Raw genomic sequence first — 14,973 nt, 5'->3', positions numbered from 1 at the left:
AGGTGTCCGAGATGGTCCGAGTGAATTAGAGATCGGGGCGAAAGGTGTTAGTGAAGTTAATGAACTGTTCAACCTCCTTGTCGGTGTAACTGCAGAAGATGGACTGTTCCACGTACCCGACAGAGAGGCAGGCATAGCTGGAACCATGCGGGTGCCCATAGCTACCCCTTTGGTTTGGAGGAAGTGTGGATTGGAAGGAGATGTTGTGAGTGTGAGGACCAGTTCAGCTAGGCAGCTGAGGGTGTCAGTGAAAGGGTACTGGTTGGGATGGTGTGAGAGGAAGAAGCAAAGGGCTTGGAGGCCTTCGTCATGGCGGATAGATGTGTACAGGGACTGGATGTCCAAGGTGAAGATGATGCATAGGGGGCCGGCAAAATGGAAGTCTTGGATGAGGTGAGTAGCGTAGATAGTGTCCCGAACATAGGTGGGGAGTTCCTGGACTAAGGGGGATAGGAAGGTGTCAAGGTATGCAGAGATGAGTTCAGTGGGATAGGAGCAGGCTGAGACAATGGGTCGACTGGGGAAGTCAGATTGGTGAATCTTGGATAGGAGATTGAATTGAGTGGTGTGGGGTTCGCAGACTATGAGTTGGAGGCTGTGAATGGGAGATCCCCAGATAGTTGTGGACGGTCTGGGAATTGATGGTTTGGTGTTGGGAGGTGAGGTCATAGTTGAGGGGGCAGTCGGAGGAGGTGTCTGCGAATTGGCGTCTGGCTTCAGGTGTGTAGAGGTCAGTACGCCAAATTACCACAACGCCCACCTTGTTAGCTGGTTTCCTGATGATGTTGGGGTTGGAGCAGAAGGAGTGGAGGGCTGCGCGTTGCGAGGGCAGGATTTTGCAATGGGGAGGGGGTGGACAGGTTGAGGCGGCCTATGTCACGGCGGCAGTTAGAAATGAAACCAACCATGGCTGAACATTTCAAGTCCCCCTCCCACTCCACCAAGGACATGCAGGTCCTGGGCACCCTCCATCACCAAACCCTAACCACCTGGCACCTGGAGGAAGAACCCCTCATATTCCGCTTTGGGACACTGCACCCACACGGCCTGGAGGAAGGATGCCTCATCTTCTGCTTTGGGACCCTCCAATCACATGGGATTAATGTGGCTTTCACCAGGTTCCTCATTCCCCCTCCCCCTACATTATCCCAGTCCCAAGCCTCCAACTCAGCACCGCCCTCCTGACCTGTCCATTGTCTTTCCCATCTATCCACTCACCCTCCTCTCTGACCTATCACCTTCTTCCTCACCTTCATCTATGTATTGCATTCTCAGCTACCTTCCCCCCAGCCCCACCCCCTCCCATTTATATCGCAGCCTCCCAGCCCACAAGCCTCATTCCTGACGAAGGGCTTATGTCGACTCATCTGCTCCTCAAAGACTGCCTGACCTGCTGTACCACAGCACCACACTCTTGCCCCCCACAACACCATATAACCCTGTCATGGCAACCACTGCAAGACGTGTCAGTGTCAACATGGATACGACCATTACATGTGGGGACACCACCCACCATAAATGTGGCAGGTACCTCGTGTGACTCGCCCAATGTTGTCTATCTCATACGCTGAAGACAAGGATGCCCCGAGTACATTGGTGAGACCAAGCAGATGCTATGACAACAGATGAATGGACACATCGCAACAATTACCAGACAGAAGTGTTCCCTCCCAGTTGGGGAACGCTTCAGCGGTCAGGGACATTCAGCCTCAGATCTTCAAGTGACTATCCTTCAAGGCAGACTTCAGTATATGCAACAATGCAGAGTGGCTGAGCAAAGGCTATAGCCAAGCTCAGAACCCATGACTCTGGCCTCAACCGGGACCTTGGGTTCATATCACACTAAAGTTGACCCCACTACACTATACACTCTCTCACACATAAGCACATATACAAACACACTCTTACATACTTACACATTCATGCAGACATATGCACAGACATACACAACCTCAAGCTCACACCCATGCACCCACCCTCTCAAAGGCTTATACTCCATCATACTCACACACACACATTACCAAGCATGCACACATGCAAACATACACTATCTCACGCGCGCACACTCGTGCTCTCTCCCTCTCATGCACGCATACACATGTATAAGCTTATGGGGTGATGGGATGAAATTCTAATTTGCTCAAAAAGCACACAATCTGCAGGCAGTGAATCTATGTAAATTCCTACTTTGGAAATAGAACCAGCCTTACTCAAGATAGACAACACTAACCTCATACCTTTAATGCATTGTCTAAATTGAGATGTCACCTTTGTTTTTATAAAACCTTAAGTTATCTCGAGAATGTGACTTAAAAGAAGTTCTGGGATTTACATATTAATGAACCAAAACCTGCAACCCATTCTGAAAGATGGAAGACTTAGCAGCAATCTAGGCTTGTTCAATATATCATTTCAGTTGCATGACACTGTAATCTTTTGGTATAAATTCTGTGTCTTATGATCCTGCTCCACAGCTACCTGATGAAGGAACAGCACTCTGAAAGCTAGTGCTTCCAGATAAACCTGTTGGACTATAACCTGGTGTTGAGTGATTTTTAATTTTGTCCACCCCAGTCCAACACTGGCTCCTCCATATCATGTTTTGGAACAGACTGACATCGTAATCACAATACATAAGCTAGAGGATGTCAAAGATCCTTACGTAATATTCAATGTTACTACAGGAAGATGCTTCTTAGAGATTTGCAGTAAAAAATACCTGATAGACTGGTTTGAAAATCCATGAAATGATCTAAAGATAACATTAGATCTAAATAAGAATGGAATGTTTAAACAAAAGAGGAAATATTCATTAAGATACTTAATGCTCCAAGTACGAGTCTCAAATCATTCTCTGACTGAGACAGTTCTGTGCATATGTACTAACATGAAACTCCAGACCTCCATTCTGTGTGATTACTATTTCTTCGATGAGAAAGCAATTGCGTTCCTTTTGTGTAAAAATGATTATAAATTACTTTTTTTCAAATTTGGACTGTAAAGGAATAGATCAGAGTATTTTCTAGGTGGTATTGATTTAAATACAGTGGATGTCCAAGCAGACTTGGGGTGCATAGAGTTATACAAGATGGAAACAGGCTCTGTAGCCTACCTCTTCCCTACCGACCAGGTTTCCTAAATGGAATTGTCCCATTTCCCTATGCTTAAAACAGTATGAACATGTCATAGAATAGAAAATGAGGTCTGCAGATGCTGGAGATCAGAGATGGAAATGTGTTGCTGGAAAAGCGCAGCAGGTCAGGCAGCATCTAGGGAACAGGAGAATCGACGTTTCGGGCATTAGCCCGAAGAAGGGCTTTCCTGAAGAAGGGCTAATGCCCGAAACGTCGATTCTCCTGTTCCCTAGATGCTGCCTGACCTGCTGCGCTTTTCCAGCAACACATTTCCATCTCATGTCATAGAATAGTCAAGAAAGCTAATGGAATGCTAATTTCTATATGCAGCGGGCTGAAGAATAAGATGGCAGAAGTTATACAAAACCCTGGTTAGACTCCACTTGGATTACTATGAGCAGATCTGCGCACCATTACCGAGGAAGAATATGCTGGCCTTGGAGGCAGGACAACAAAAGTTTATTAGAATAATATTTGGACATCGGGGTTACTATACAAGGAGAGATTAGACGAAGTAGGCCTGTTTGATGTCAAAATCTTCACAATATTAATAGGAAAAGACAAGGTATGTGAAGGTATTGCCCTGGTTGGGATTCTAGAACTAAGGGAGACAGGCTGAGACCATTCAGGGGATATGTTAGGAAGTACTTCTATACGCAAAGGGTGGGGATGTTTGGAATTCTGTTCCATAAATGGTAGTGGACAATTGTTATTTTTAGATCTGAGATAGATACATTTTTATTCAACAAAGGTATTAAATGATTTGAGCCAAGAGCATGGAGTTAAGCCACAGAGCAGACATAATCTTATTGAATGGCAGAACAGGTTCAAGGGGCTGAATGGCCTACTCTTGTTCCTATATTCCCAAGTTCACACCACACAAAAAGTATACTGCCCTCAGTGTAAATCATGACACTCTTGAGAGGTTTCAGTTACTTTTGGTATTTAGGTCAAGGTTGATTCCTAAGTCATGCTGCCACATTTACCTCATTGCACACCTTCAACATCTCCACATAAGTACCCCTCTTATATCAAAAGCTTATGATTCAATCTTACTAGAAGATACAGTAGAATGCTGTGAATTGAAATATTCAAATGTACAAAGTTTGGTTTGCTTGAAGGCAAGTTTTTTTTCTTGGATTAGATACTGCTTTACTCAAGATCTGGACCATTTATTGCTCCTTGATGTAAAATTGACATCAAAGGGAATCATTTCCCAGCATAGAATCATAGAGATGTACAGCACGGAAACAGACCCTTTGGTCCAACATGTTCATGCCAACCAGATATCCTAACCTAATCTAGTCCCATTTGAAAGCACTTGGTCCATATCCATCGAAACCCTTCCTATTCATAAACCCATCCAGATACCTTTTAAATGCAGTTCATTCCATACACACACCACTCTGCGTGAAAAAGTTGCCCCTTAGGTCCTTTTCATATCTTTCCCTCTCACCTTAAACCTATGCCCTCTAGTTTTGAACTCCTCCACCCTAGGGAAAAGACTTTGTCTATTTATCCTATCCATACCCCTCATGATTTTGTAAACCTCTATAAGGTCACCACTCAGCCTCCGATGCTCCAGGGAAAACAGCCCTAGCCTATTCAACCTCTCCTTATAGCTCAAATCCTCCAACTCTGGCAAGATCCTTGTAAATGTTTTCTGAACCCTTTCAAGTTTCACAACATCCTTGCGATAGGAAAGAGACCAGAACTGCCTTTGCCGAGAGGTGTGAGGGAGGAGCAAAGGACTTCTGGAAAGTTTTTAAGTGGGTGAGATCTAAACCTGAGACCTTACACTATAGGGCCTCCCTCCCACCCATCTCCTCTAACCTTACTAAGAGTCTGTAAACTAGGTAAGTTTTCAGGTTTCTTTTTGTTCTTCTCTTCCTTTGTTTAGTTCTGTGCGGGCTTTCAGAGTAGTGGGAGATGGATGTTAGGGCAGTTGCATGTTCCTCCTGCAGAATGTGGCAGGTGAGAGACACTTCACATGTCTCTGCTGACTACATCAGCGGGAAGTGCACCCAACTCCAGCTCCTCTAAAACCGAGTTAGGGAACTGGAGCTGGATGAACTACGGATCATTCGGGAGGCTGAGGGGGAAATTGAGAGGATGTACAGGGAGGTGGTCACTCCCCAGACACAGGATAAGAACAGTTGGGTTACTGTCAGGGGGAGGAAAGGGATTCGATGGTCAGAGCAGGGATCCCCTGTGGCTGTTCCCCTCAGCAATAAGTATACCATTTTGAATACTGCTGGTGGGGACGGCTTACCAGGGGAAAGCCATAGTTGTTAGGTCTCTGGCTCAGAAGGGAAGGGACGAATAGAAAAGCGCTAGTGGTAGGGGACTCAATAGTTAGACGGATTGACAGGAGATTTTGTGGTCAGGAACGGGATTCCTGGAAGGTACGTTGCCTCCCTGGTTCCAGGGTCCAGGATTTCGCCAAACTGGTTTACAAGATTCTGAAGGGGGAGGGTGAGCAGCCAGAAATCGTGGTACATATTGGCACCAATGATATAGCCAGGAAAGGGATTAAGGATCTGAAAAGTGACTACAGAGAGTTAGGTTGGAAGCTGAAGAGCAGGACGAGTAGAGTAGTGATCTCAGGTTTGCTACCAGTGCCACGAGATAGTGAGGTGAGGAACAGTCAGCGAATGCAGCTTAACACGTGGCTGCGAGGCTGATGCAGGAGGGAAGGCTTCAGATACCTAGACCATTGGGATACCTTCTGGGGAAGGTGGGACCTGGACATCAAGGATGGGTTACACCTGAACTGGAAGGGTACAAATGTCCTGGGTGGGAGATTTGCTTGTGTGATTCGGGAGGGTTTAAACTAGTTTGGCAGGGAGGGTGGGAATCAGAGCCACATGTCTGAGAGGGGGTCAGTTGCAGACAGGACAGTGACAGGATATATTGAATGTATCAGGAATGTTTCTCATGCGATGAAACATAGGGATCGGTTAAAGCGTGTCTGCTTTAATGCAGGGAGTGTCCGGAATAAGAGTGACAAACTTAGAGCATGGATCAGTACTTGGGGCTATGATGTTGTGGCCATAAAGGAGATGTGGGTTTCACAGGGGCAGGGTTGGTTGCTTGATGTTCCAGGGTTTAAAATGTTTAGAAAGAACAGGGAGGGTGGAAAAAGAGGAGGGGGTGTAGTATTGCTAATCAGAGAGTCATCACAGCTACAGAAATGAAGGTTGTTAAGGAAGGTTTGCCTACTGAGTCAATATGGACAGAAGTTAGGAACAGTAAGGGAACAGCCATCCCATTGGGGGTTTCTACAGACTTAATAGCAGTAGAGGGATTGAAGATCTCATAGGCAGGCAGATTCTGGAAAAATGCAGAAGTAGCAGGGTTGTTGTTATGGGTGATTTCAACTTTCCCAATATCAACTGGAACCTCCTCAGTGCAGATGGTTTGGATGGAGCCGTTTTTGTCAGGTGTGTTCAGGAGGATTTCCTTACTCAGTATGTAGACAGACTGATGAGGGGAGAGGCCATTTTGGATTTGGTGTTCAGCAACGAGCCAAGGCAGGTGTCAGATCTCACGGTGGGAGAGCACTTTGGTGACAGTGACCACAACTGCCTCACATTTACCATAGCCTTGGAGAGTGAAAGGAGCAGTTACCGAGGGAAGATATTTAATTGGGGAAAAGGAAATTATGACGCTATCCAACAGGAGTTGGGAAGTACAGACTGGGAGCAATTGTTCCACAGAAAGTGGGCAGTGGGCGGCACGGTGGCACAGTGGTTAGCACTGCTGCCTCACAGTGCCAGAGACCCGGGTTCAATTCCCGCCTCAGGCGACTCTCTGTGGAGTTTTCACATTCTCCCCGTGTCTGCGTGGGTTTCCTCCGGGTGCTCCGGTTTCCTCCCACAATCCAAAAATGTGCAGGTTAGGTGAATTGGCCATGCTAAATTGCCCGTAGTATTAGGTGAAGGGGTAAATGTTGGGGAATGGGTCTGGGTAGGTTGCGCTTCGGCGGGTCGGTGTGGACTTGTTGGGCTGAAGGGCCTGTTTCCACACTGTAAGTAATCTAATCTAAAGGGCACAGCAGACATGTGGAGACTATTTAAGGAGCAGTTGTTGCAAGTGATGCACAAATTTGTTCCTCTGAGACAGGTAAGTAGGGGTAAGATTAAGGAACCTTGGATGACGGAAACAGAGGAACTTCTCATCAAAAGGAAGAAGGCAGCTTACGTAAGGTTGAGGAAGCAAGGATCTAGCACAGCTTTAGAGGATTACAGGCTTTCTGGAAAGGAGCTCAGAAATGGACTGAGGAGAGCCAGGAGGGGACATGAAAAAGGCTTGGCAAGACGTATTAGGGAGAACCCAAAGGCACTTTACTCATACGTGAGGAATAAAAGAATGCTCAGGGAGAAGGTAGGGCCGATCAGGGATAGTGGAGTCTGATTAGGTAGCAGAAGCCCTAAATGTGTTTTTTGCTTCAGCTTTCACCAAGGAAAGGGAACTTGTTGTAAATGAAAATTTAGAGGAGCTGGGATAGTCTTGACCAGATCAAGTTTGATGAAGTGGGATGTGCTAGACATTTTGGAAAACATTAAGGTTGATAAGTCCCCAGGGCCAGACCAGATTTATCCTAGGCTGCTCCGGGAAGCGAGAAAGGAGGTTGCTAAGCCACTGGCGAGGATATTTGCCTCCTCACTCTCCACGGGAGTCGTACCAGAGGATTGGAAGGAGGCGAATGTTGTTCCACTTTTCAAGAAGGGTAATAGGGAAATCCCTGGCAATTACAGATCAGTCAGTCTTAAAAATTGTGGAAAGCAAAATTGTGGAAAGAATTCTGAGGGATAGGATTTATGACTATTTGGCAAAGAATAGTGTGATTAAAGGCAGTCAGTATAGCTTCGTAAGGGGCAGGTCATGCCTCACAACCTTATTGAGTTCTTTGAGGAGGTGTCAAGACAGGTCAACGACAGTAGAACAGTGGATGTAGTGTATGTGGATTTCAGCAAGGCATTTGACAGGGTTCCCCATGGTAGGCTCATTCATAAAGTCAGGAAGTATGGGATACAGAGAGATTTGGCTATCTGGATTCAGAATTGGCTGGCTGACAGAAGGCAGAGAGTGGTTGTAGATGGAAAGTATTCTGCCTGGAGGTCAGTGTTGTGTGGTGTCCCACAGGGCTCTGTTCTTGGGCCTCTGCTCTTTGCAGTTTTTATAAATGACTTGGATGAGGAAGTTGAGGGGTCAGTTAGTAAATTTGCAGATGACGCAAAGGTTGGAGGTGTCATCAATAGTATCGAGGGCTACTGCAGGCTGCAGCGCGACATAGACAGGATGCATAGCTGGGCTGAGAAATGGCAGATGGAGTTCAATCTGGATAAATGCGAAGTGATGCATTTTAGAAGGTCGCAGCTCTACAAGTCCCTGGTGAGACTGCACTTGGAATATTGTGTCCAGTTCTGGTCGCCCTACTATAGGAAAGATAGAGGCTTTGGAGAGGGTGCAAAGAAGGTTTATCAGGATGCTGCCTGGACTGGAGGGCTTGCCTTATGAAGAAAGGTTGAATAAGCTCAGATTTTTCTCTCTGGAGAGAAGGAGGAAGAGAGGAGACCTGATCGAGGTGTACAAAATAATGAGAGGAATAAATAGGGTCAATAGGCCTTTCCCGAGGTCAGGATTGACTGGTATGAGAAGTCATAGTTTTAAGATGTTAGGCGGAAGGTATGAAGGACACGTCAGAGGTAGGTTCTTTACGCAGAGAGTTGTGATTGCATGGAATGCATTGCCAGTTGAGGTGGTGGAAGCGAAGTCATTGGGGACATTTAAGCAACTGCTAGACATGCACATGGATAGCAGTGAGTTGAGGGGTGTGTAGGTTAAGTTACTATATTTTACATTAGGATTAAGTCTCGGCACAAAATCATGGGCCTAAGGGCGTGTTCTGTGCTGTACTTTTCTATGTTCTATCTATGCACGCAATATTCCAAAAGTGACCTAACCAACGTCCTGTACAGCCGCAACATGACCTCCCAACTTCTGAGGGATGCAGTGACTACCTCCATCCCTGACATTCTCAGAAACAAAACCTTGCCATCACATGTCTCCCATCACAACAAAAATGTGTTCATTGCTTCTAAGCTTCTAAAAAATATATCAACAATGTTCCATTAAAAATAATTTGCAATTATCCTAGGTTGTCATGGTTCTTTCCCAACATCTTCCATGGAGCAAAAAAGGGACATGTAGAAGAAAACACCTGAAGAAAAATCTGCTCACTCACATTACAAAGTAACTGGCGTTCCCGTAGTGTTGCCTTATGAATAGTTAGTTTTCTTTCTAAATTAAATTTGCGTCGATTTTGTCTGGCAGATCACATGCATCAAGTCGATCAGCACCTGAACCAAAAGGAAAAGTTAATTTTTTTATTGACCCTGATGATGGGTTTTGACCCCACAGATGACCTTCCTTTGCCTGTGAAATGGTAATTGATGGACGTGCTGGACATTTTCAGGTTTGAATGGTTCACTTCAATTTCAGATCGTAAACGATTGAGGGCGCTGCTTGTTCAGAATTGTGCATCTGTTGTTGAAGATCAAGCAAATCCATTGAAATATAACTTTATTTTCTTCAGAAAATAGCATATGCATGGTACATTTAACGTGGGGTCAAGTTTTAGCTGCAGCAATAAAAGAAATTAGAGGAATTAGCTCAAGGTGCTGTGCAGAGATAGGTTCAGTGGAGGTTTTTTAAAGGTGCTCGTTTCTGCTCCAAAATGTCACTTGAATATGGAATCAGTATCTCATCATCAGAACAGTAAATATAAAGCACGTCGCCTCTGTACTGTGCTGCTCCTTATCTCCTTCTCCAAAGCTTCAGTGGGCAATGCACTTTTTTTGAAAGCGGACAAAAGTATATATAATTTCATTTTCATCCAACCAGAAGCCGAATAGACGGACAAGTACCGAGCACCAATAAGAACTCATTGTGACCAGTTCAATGGAGAATTCCCCGAGGCGTTTGCAGGCTGGTGTAAGGGATTACTTGCTGGAGTATAAATGCATCAATGCAATGGCCGCAGTATAGTGTCCAGGGATTGACATAGATCCCGGACAAGTTATTGCGCTGCAGTGTTTCGGTAATGATTTCACTGCCAGATTTTGTTCAGTTTTCAAGAACATGCTTGAGGACATTAATTGAAACGTAAGTTCACAAGATTTATCCTCTTTATTGCATTTGGGAACTTCGAAATGCATGTTTAAAAATAGTGATTTTAAAAAGCCATATGTTTTACCTATTTTAAATTGAACGCTTGATTTAAATGTGGCTTCGTCGGGTTTTCTCCAGACTTGCTCTTTATTGAAGCATTTTTAAACAGTACTGCTTTTAATCGGGATACTGTGTTAGTGATTAACTTACAGCTATTGACATTTTAGAAAGGTCTAGAGGTACAATTACGGTGTACTTTTGAGAACTAGGTTCTGGAATGAGTGGCTGTCTTCACAGGGATAGTTGGCTTGGGCTCCTGAACCCTGTATTTCCAAGGAGCGGATTCTGTTCAGGAAGTAAAATTACAATTGTCAGTACAACATCTCTTCATGATGGCACTGATCAGTTTTTTTTAATCATTCATTGTTGAACGAAACACCAAAATATAAACTAACAGAAGAATATTATCAATGTATTTGTAATACATTGACAGCAGTGAATACACTTCAAGCCTACTGGAAAGCGCATTGTTTCATTCTGAGGTCGCGTGAGGCACTGTCTAAAATCATCTTTCTTTCACGGTAGTCTCGGGTGAGTATTTCGCTACGTTCGTGCACAGAGCACAAATGTTTTATTAGCACTGTTTGAGATCAAATAAAAAGCTTGAAATAAAATCACTGGAACATGCAGTGGTGGTAACGTTCGACATCCTTTGGTGGAATGAATTATATAGGTTCTTTGTAATTAATCCAAAAACATGTCTGAAACCTTTGCAACAGTACCACACCAGGGACCCTGATATTAACTCATCACAAGGTCACCTTATGTCACATGTAAAAGAAATAGTGAAAGTTCATCTCTTCCTGGATGACATTTTGCACAGTTGCTCCCCATTTTGCTTAGTCATTATTTCTCATTAATCGCATTAAGACAGGAGCGAACAGGAGAGCTGCGTGGAGTATAACTTTTACTTTCGTAAAATATACTTGACTTATAAAATTTGTGAAAATACATTGCAGGACAGTTCGAATTCTACCAACACTCTGCGATACCTCACCCTACTTAAAATTACAAGTTATGTTTATAATATACAGTAAATATTAAATATTCCTTGATGTACAGCCGAGGAGGTTCATACAGCTCTCTGAAGTACCAAGACGGGATGTCGGTAGGTTTACATAGCAAACGGGAAGCTTCGGGCTGCACAAGCGAACTGAAGATGGAATTGCAAACTCCTTTATCGAATGGCGTCGACATTGAAAACTGTATTAAGCTGAAGGGGAAAACAACAGCTGGAAATTTTGAAATGAACTAGATGACGTGTCAATGTACCTGGCAGAGGAAGGTGAATTAAAAGCAAAATATTGCAGATGTTGGAAATCTAAAATAAAAACAGTGTCTGGCGGCACCTGTGGAGACAGAAACAGTCAACATTTCGAATCCGATATGAGTTGTTCGGAATTATTTAACTGGTCATCACAAATTAGACGGAAGTTAACAGAGGTGTTGCATGGAGTATACTTAATTGATAAAATGAATAGCAAGAGAAAGGTTAATGTCTTGTAATCTAGAGACGGTACGGTTATTTGGACAAGTTTGCACCACAGACTTTAAAGTAATACAAAAGCAAAGTAATGTGGAATGCGCTTCGTACTTTGCCGCTGTCCGGAAAGTATTATATTTTCAGATCCATCGAGTCTGGTAGCCAGTAGAGGTAACAACATATTTATATAGAACTCTTAACTTAGAAATAATACCCAAAGTAGGTTCTCAGACAGGCGATGAAAAGGCGAATGCAGACTTAACGAACGGGCTATTATTTTTACTGAAACAACATGCTGGAGATCAATGGGTCAGTTAGCATCCATAGAGAGAGAGCAAGCTAGTTTCGAGTCTGGTGAAGTCATCTAGAACTTTAGCTTGCTGTTTCTCCATGGATGCTGTCTGACCCATTGTGATCTCCAGCGTTTGTTGTTATCAGTACAGATTCCAGCAGTAATTTGTTCCTACACGGGCTATAATTTTTATTTATTCTTGGATGTGAGTGTGACCAATGAGGCAAGCATTAATTGTCAACCTCGATTGTCCCTTACGATGGAGATGGAACCAAAAGCGTGGTTTCCTGTTATCACAGTCATTTCACATTCTTTCGACTCTCTCGATATTATTCATCTCTTAATCTATCCACTCTATAGAAAAAGTACTATAACAGTTTAAAAAAAAATCAAGGGAGTCATTTAATAAAGCACTAAAGTAAACGATTCATAATTCTCAACTGTATCTCGTATTGCTGTCCTGCTCTTATAATGTAAACTCCCCGCACTTGACTTCCAATAGATCTTGAATTAGACTTAAAGCCAGAACACACTGGAAAAATCTAACAGAGTAGAGAAAGAAAGAGTTAAAGTTTCTTTAGGAACTCAGTTGAGACTTGATGTTTTTCGGGGTCTGCTATCCACCATCTGCTGCAGTAACTCGCAAAGTTAGCGAAGGTGTTTCCTACAACACCACCGCATTATTGGTGAAAATGTACAAAACGTTTTTTTTCCGTGGGAAAAGTAAAATAACGTGAAATTGTTCTTCCAGATACTATGTAGCTTGAAAACCTAATGTGCAATAAACAATTTATCGAATATTGAAATAGAAAATAATATCTTAAAGTACAGGTCTCGGTAGCGTGATCAATTTTGGACTTAAAACAGCGAAACACCTTTAATGTGGGCAGATTCCGAAAAAAATTATTGTTTTCAATCCTGTTTTAACACAGCTAAGAAGATCAGTACTGGGCTACTTCTCAAAAATTATGATTTGGAGATGCCGGTGTTGGACTGGGGTGTACAAAGTTAAAAATCACCCAACACCAGGTTATAGTCCAACAGGTTTAATTGGAAGCTCTAGCTTTCGGAGCGTCGCTCCTTCATCAGGTGGTAGTGGAGGGCTCAATCCTAACACACAGAATTTATAGCAAAAATTTAGTGTGATGTAACTAAAATTATACATTGAAAAATTGATTAAGTCTTTCATCTGTTTGATTACCATATAGTTTCACTTTTTTCATGTGGAAATCACAAAACCTTTTTTAAAAAAGTTGCATTCTCAGGTTAGCTGTTAACAATGATAGCTAGACAATATGTTGAAGGTGTTGGCCCCCTGTGTTCTCTGTCTATGCCATGATGTTTAGATTGATTCTAATCTAAAAAGTGAGATAACGGAGTTTTACATAAATTCTTGCAGTCTTTGAGCAAAGTACAATGTAATCCTGCAAGTACAAATTCACCCCACAATGTGTGCATGTAGGTCTTTGTCTGTGTGTGTCTGTGTGGGTTGGCAGTTGAGTGTAAGTGTGTGTAGTGAGTGCAGAGTATCTTAGGTCTGTGAAGGGTTGCATGTGTGTGTGTGTGTGTAGTGCAATGGTGGTCACCTGTAATGTGACATGAACCCAAGGTCCCGGTCGAGGCCCTCCCTATGGGTACCAAACTTGGCTACCAGCCTCTGCTTGGCCACTTTTCTCTGCTGCCTGTCCCAAAGTCCACCTTGGAGGATGATCACCCGAAGGTCCGAGGTCGAATGTTCTGGACCACTGAAGTGTTCCCCAACTGGGAGGGAACATTCCTCCTGTCTGTTGATTGTGGTGCCCATGCATCCGTTGTCGTAGCATTTGCTCGGTTTCCCCAATGTACCATGCCTCCGGGCATCCTTGCCTGCAATGTATAAGATAGACAACGTTGGCTGAGTCACATGAGTACCTGCCATGTACAAGGTGGGAGGTGTCCACACTTTGATACGTCTTGCAGCGCCTACCGTGACAGGGTTGTATGGAGTTGGCCTGAGAGCCGGTCAGCTTGCTACGAACAATGATCGGTTTGAGGTTTGGTGGTTGTTTAAAGGCAAGTAGTGGAGGTGTGGGGAAGGTCTTGGTGAGGTGCTCATCCTCATTGATAATGTGTTGCAGGTCATGAAGAACATGGTGTAATTTTTCAGCTCCTGGGAAATACTGAAAAACGAAGGGTACCCTGTCGGTTGCAGCACGTGTCTGTTTCCTGAGGAGGTCATTATGGTTCCTTGCTGTGGCATGTCGGAACTGGCGGTCGATGGGTACAATGCCCAACTCCGTCTCAAATTAGCTACTCAGTGAAGCATACGCTGAAATCAAAAACAAACTAAAAGTTATAGCATACGCAGCCTTAGATGCCCAGCTGAGTGCAACACTGATTTTTTTATTTAACAACATTGGAAAGTGGCTTTCTGGTAATTTTAATATTTTGAAAGGGAAAATTAAATTTGCAGCCTTAATGAAAAGCAAAACCACAATTGTCATGCATAGTATGGGTGCAAGAGGGAGACGGCTTAAAATGTGCCATTTATCAGCTTTCTATAAAAAAACAAAATAATGCAAGTTAACAGGATGACTTTAACATTGCTAACGCCCCTGGCAAATTCTGACTGCGCATTCGCAGGGCGGTCCTTGAGGCCTGGTAAGAGTCATGTGGTCCAAGGGTGCAGCCACATGATCTTTGGCGTCGGGGAGGGGCACACATGGTTCCGGGTGAGGTTCACGAGGACGTGGGAGAGGGACACATGTACCTTTTTTGGGAGAAAGTGAGGGCTGCAGATGCTGGAGATCAGAGCTGAAAATGTGTTGCTGGAAAAGCGCAGCAGGTCA

The 14,973-nt window shown here is 43.9% G+C and overlaps 1 long non-coding RNA gene across 1 annotated transcript in view; it reads left to right on the top strand.

Annotated features, from left to right (window-relative positions):
- Positions 1-10,086: 10,086 nt before the first annotated feature.
- The window catches only part of LOC122540804, a 97,020-nt gene continuing 92,133 nt past the window's right edge, over positions 10,087-14,973 (top strand). The window contains exon 1 of the long non-coding RNA XR_006309416.1: positions 10,087-10,304. This is a non-coding gene — a long non-coding RNA (uncharacterized LOC122540804). The remainder of the gene's footprint in view (positions 10,305-14,973) is intronic.

This window comes from Chiloscyllium plagiosum, chromosome 36, assembly GCF_004010195.1.
Source record: "Chiloscyllium plagiosum isolate BGI_BamShark_2017 chromosome 36, ASM401019v2, whole genome shotgun sequence".
Taxonomy (NCBI): domain Eukaryota; kingdom Metazoa; phylum Chordata; class Chondrichthyes; order Orectolobiformes; family Hemiscylliidae; genus Chiloscyllium; species Chiloscyllium plagiosum.
The sequence above is the reverse complement of the archived record's forward strand: the minus strand, read 5'-3'. Positions and strand labels throughout refer to the sequence as shown.